Raw genomic sequence first — 5,338 nt, forward strand, 5'->3', positions numbered from 1 at the left:
CACATTATTTACATCCCCGTATCTCTGGTAGAACCAGAGTTACGAGCCTCCAGAATTTAGTCTAATATATTTCCTATGGAGGGGTTTGTTTGTTTACGATTAGCTTAATTACTCGACTACTGTTTGTCGTAGCCCTAATTCTTAGTATGGCTAGATGGGGGACAAATTGGTCTATAACATACTCAAAGGTCCTGTAGAAACAGAGTTACGAGCCTGCAAAGTTTATTTTCAAAAAAAAAAAGTAACCTTCTAACAATAAGTGAGACAAAAAGTAAGTTGACGACGATATTGAGGTAGCCTCAAGTTTAAAGTATCCTTGTATGGGGAGCAAAGAGTACTATAACATATCCAAAGGAGATCCCAGTATCTCTTGTAGAACAAGAGTTATGAGCCTCCAAAGTTTAGTGCAAAATCATAAGTAACATAATAAAAATAAGTGAGACGATACCAAAGTTGACGAACATTTTGCTTAATATCTCGGCCCCTGTTTGTCGTAGCTCAAAGTTTTTAGTATGGTTAGATGGGGGACAATTTGGACTATAACATATCCTAAGGACATCCCCGTATCTCTAGTAAACACAGAGTTATGGGCCTGCAAAGCATAGTCTAATGCATTTCCTTTGGACGGGTTGTTTGTTTACGTTTAGCTTAATTACTCGGCCCCTGTTTTTCGTAGCTCAATGTTTTTAGTATGGTTAGATGGGGGACAAATTGGAATATAACATACTCAAAGGACATCGCCGTATCTACAGTAGAAACAGAGTTACGAGCCTGCAAAGTATAGTCTAATGTATTTTCTATGGAGGGGTTTGTTTGTTCACGTATTGCTTAATTACTTGACCCTGTTCTTTCGATTAAAAATAATAACATATCTTTAGTGTAGCGGTTATCGCATCCGCCTCACTCCCGGAAGGCCACAGGTTCGAAACCGCGAGGTTTTTTTTTTGCTTGGAACGTACAAAGACCTTTATAATTATCCGAACATTTGTGTCAAGGTCACATTATTTACATCCCCGAATCTCTGGTAGAACCAGAGTTACGAGCCTCCAGAATTTAGTCTAATGAATTTCCTATGGAGGGGTTTGTTTGTTTACGATAAGCTTAATTACTCGACTACTGTTTGTCGTAGCTCAATGTTTTTAGTATGGTTAGATGGGGGACAAATTGGACTATAACATACTCAAAGGACATCCCCGTATCTACAGTAGAAACAGATTTACGAGCCTGCAAAATATAGTCTAATGCATTTTCTATGGAGGGGTTTGTTTGTTCACGTATTGCTTAATTACTTGACCCTGTTCTTTCGATTAAAAATAATAACATATCTTTAGTGTAGCGGTTATCGCATCCGCCTCACTCCCGGAAGGCCACAGGTTCGAAACCGCGAGGTTTTTTTTTTGCTTGGAACATACAAAGACCTTTATAATTATCCGAACATTTGTGTCAAGGTCACATTATTTACATCCCCGTATCTCTGGTAGAACCAGAGTTACGAGCCTCCAGAATTTAGTCTAATGTATTTCCTATGGAGGGGTTTGTTTGTTTACGATTAGCTTAATTACTCGACTGCTGTTTGTCGTAGCCCTAATTCTTAGTATGGCTAGATGGGGGACAAATTGGTCTATAACATACTCAAAGGACATCCCCGTATCTCCAGTAGAAACAGAGTTACGAGCCTGCAAAGTTTATTTTCAAAAATCAAAACTAACCTTCTAACAATAAGTGAGACAAAAAGTAAGTTGACGACGATATTGAGGTAGCCTCAAGTTTAAAGTATCCTTGTATGGGGAGCAAAGAGTACTATAACATATCCAAAGGAGATCCCAGTATCTCTTGTAGAACAAGAGTTATGAGCCTCCAAAGTTTAGTGCAAAAATCATAAGTAACATAATAAAAATAAGTGAGACGATACCAAAATTGACGAACATTTTGCTTAATATCTCGGCCCCTGTTTGTCGTAGCTTAATGTCTTTAGTATGGTTAGATGGGGGACAATTTGGACTATAACATATCCTAAAGACATCCCCTTATCTCGAGTAGACACAGAGTTATGGGCCTGCAAAATATAGTCTAATGCATTTCCTATGGACGGGTTGTTTGTTTACGTTTAGCTTAAATACTCGGCCCCTGTTTGTCCTAGCTCAATGTTTTTAGTATGGTTAGATGGGGGACAAATTGGACTATAACATACTCAAAGGACATCCCCGTATCTACAGTAGAAACAGAGTTACGAGCCTGCAAAGTATAGTCTAATGCATTTTCTATGGAGGGGTTTGTTTGTTCACGTATTGCTTAATTACTTGACCCTGTTCTTTCGATTAAAAATAATAACATATCTTTAGTGTAGCGGTTATCGCATCCGCCTCACTCCCGGAAGGCCACAGGTTCGAAACCGCGAAGTTTTTTTTTTGCTTGGAACATGCAAAGACCTTTATAATTATCCGAACATTTGTGTCAAGGTCACATTATTTACATCCCCGTATCTCTGGTAGAACCAGAGTTACGAGCCTCCAGAATTTAGTCTAATGTATTTCCTATGGAGGGGTTTGTTTGTTTACGATTAGCTTAATTACTCGACTACTGTTTGTCGTAGCCCTAATTCTTAGTATGGCTAGATGGGGGACAAATTGGTCTATAACATACTCAAAGGACATCCCCGTACTCCAGTAGAAACAGAGTTACGAGCCTGCAAAGTTTATTTTCAAAAATCAAAAGTAACCTTCTAACAATAAGTGAGACAAAAAGTAAGTTGACGACGATATTGAGGTAGCCTCAAGTTTAAAGTATCCTTGTATGGGGAGCAAAGAGTACTATAACATATCCAAAGGAGATCCCAGTATCTCTTGTAGAACAAGAGTTATGAGCCTCCAAAGTTTAGTGCAAAAATCATAAGTAACATAATAAAAATAAGTGAGACGATACCAAAGTTGACGAACATTTTGCTTAATATCTCGGCCCCTGTTTGTCGTAGCTCAATGTTTTTAGTATGGTTAGATGGGTGACAATTTGGACTATAACATATCCTAAGGACATCCCCGTATCTCTAGTAAACACAGAGTTATGGGCCTGCAAAGCATAGTCTAATGCATTTCCTTTGGACTGGTTGTTTGTTTACGTTTAGCTTAATTACTCGGCCCCTGTTTTTCGTAGCTCAATGTTTTTAGTATGGTTAGATGGGGGACAAATTGGACTATAACATACTCAAAGGACATCCCCGTATCTACAGTAGAAACAGATTTACGAGCCTGCAAAATATAGTCTAATGCATTTTCTATGGAAGGGTTTGTTTGTTCACGTATTGCTTAATTACGTGACCCTGTTCTTTCGATTAAAAATAATAACATATCTTTAGTGTAGCGGTTATCGCATCCGCCTCACTCCCGGAAGGCCACAGGTTCGAAACCGCGAGGTTTTTTTTTGCTTGGAACATGCAAAGACCTTTATAATTATCCGAACATTTGTGTCAAGGTCACATTATTTACATCCCCGTATCTCTGGTTGAACCAGAGTTACGAGCCTCCAGAATTTAGTCTAATGTTTTTCCTATGGAGGGGTTTGTTTGTTTACGATTAGCTTATTTCGGTTAACAGCTGAACGCGCTGACCATTGCGCCACTGAAGCCCAAAAATTAAATTTTCGTCAGGTATTGAGGTAAAACTTTTTGGGAGGGAGACCACTTAGGAACACTGCGTGCCGTTGGCTTTTTCACTTTTTTTTCCTCTTTTAAATTTTAATAGATATGAAAAAAGCAAACATGTTTTCTTTTTGTTATTGTTTTAAAATGATGAAGGTTAATTTGTCTCATTTAATTTAAATTCGAATTATTAACTAGCACTCTCGGTAACGGCCATATCACGCTGAAAACACCGGTTCACGTCCGATCACCGAAGTTAAGCAGCGTCGAGCGCATACAGTACTTGGGAATACTGCGTGCCGTTTGTTTTTTCACTTTTGTTTCCTCTTTTAAATTCCACCAGATATGAAAAAAGCAAACATATCTTCTTTTTGTTATTGTTTTTTAAAGATGAAGGTTAATTAATTTCAAATTATTAACTAGCACTCTCGGCAACGGCCATATCACGCTGAATACACCGGTTCTCGTCCGATAACCGAAGTTAAGCAGCGTCGAGCGCAGTCAGTACTTGGGAGGGCGACCACTTAGGAACACTGCGTGCCGTTGGCTTTTTCACTTTTTTTTCCTCTTTTAAATTCCAATAGATATGAAAAAAGCAAACATATTTTCTTTTTGTTATTGTTTGAAAAATATGAAGGTTAATTTGTCTCACTTAATTTAAATTCGAATTATTATCTAGCACTCTCGGCAACGGCCATATCACGCTGAGAACACCGGTTCTCGTCCGATCGCCGACGTTAGCAGCGTCGAGCGCAGTCAGTACTTGGGAATACTGCGTGCCGTTTGCTTTTTCACTTTTGTTTCCTCTTTCAAATTCCACCAGATATGAAAAAAGCAAACATATCTTCTTTTTGTTATTGTTTTATAAAGATGAAAGTCAATTAAATCAAATTATTAACTAGCACTCTCGGCAACGGCCATATCACGCTGAATATACCGATTCCCGTCCGATAACCGAAGTTAAGCAGCGTCGAGCGCAGTCACTACTTGGGAGAGAGACCACTTAGGAACACTGCGTGCCGTTGGCTTTTTCACTTTTTTTTCCTCTTTTAAATTTTAATAGATATGAAAAAAGCAAACATGTTTTCTTTTTGTTATAGTTTTAAAATGATGAAGGTTAATTTGTCTCACTTAATTTAAATTCGAATTATTAACTAGCACTCTCGGCAACGGCCATATCACGCTGAATACACCGGTTCTCGTCCGATAACCGAAGTTAAGCAGCGTCGAGCGCAGTCACTACTTGGGAGGGAGACCACTTAGGAACACTGCGTTCCGTTGACTTTTTCACTTTTTTTTCCTCTTTTAAATTTTAATAGATATGAAAAAAGCAAACATGTTTTCTTTTTGTTATTGTTTTAAAATGATGAAGGTTAATTTGTCTCACTTAATTTAAATTCGAATTATTAACTAGCACTCTCGGCAACGGCCATATCACGCTGAATACACCGGTTCACGTCCGATCACCGAAGTTAAGCAATACGTGAACAAACAAACCCCTCCATAGGAAATGCATTAGACTATACTTTGCAGGCTCGTAACTCTGTTTCTACTGGAGATACGGGGATGTCCTTTGAGTATGGTATTGTCCAACTTGTCCTTCATCTAACCATACTAAAATATTTGGGTTACGACAAACAGGGGCCGAGTACTTAAGCAAAACGTAAAGAAACAAACCCCCTCCATAGGAAATGAGTTAGACTA

At 38.5% G+C, this 5,338-nt stretch overlaps 4 pseudogenes; all 4 read left to right on the plus strand.

The window, feature by feature from the left end:
• The first annotated feature begins 3,839 nt into the window (after positions 1-3,839).
• LOC149610757 (5S ribosomal RNA) lies at positions 3,840-3,942 on the plus strand (annotated as a pseudogene).
• A 122-nt stretch (positions 3,943-4,064) lies between these two features.
• On the plus strand, positions 4,065-4,183 carry LOC149610758 (5S ribosomal RNA; annotated as a pseudogene).
• A 360-nt stretch (positions 4,184-4,543) lies between these two features.
• Positions 4,544-4,662, plus strand: LOC149610759 (5S ribosomal RNA; annotated as a pseudogene).
• Positions 4,663-4,799: 137 nt separating this feature from the next.
• LOC149610760 (5S ribosomal RNA) lies at positions 4,800-4,918 on the plus strand (annotated as a pseudogene).
• The last annotated feature ends 420 nt before the right edge of the window (positions 4,919-5,338 follow it).

Source organism: Phalangium opilio, unplaced genomic scaffold (assembly GCF_054372755.1).
Source record: "Phalangium opilio isolate 3A_F unplaced genomic scaffold, DU_Popi_V2 ptg000329l_1, whole genome shotgun sequence".
Taxonomy (NCBI): domain Eukaryota; kingdom Metazoa; phylum Arthropoda; class Arachnida; order Opiliones; family Phalangiidae; genus Phalangium; species Phalangium opilio.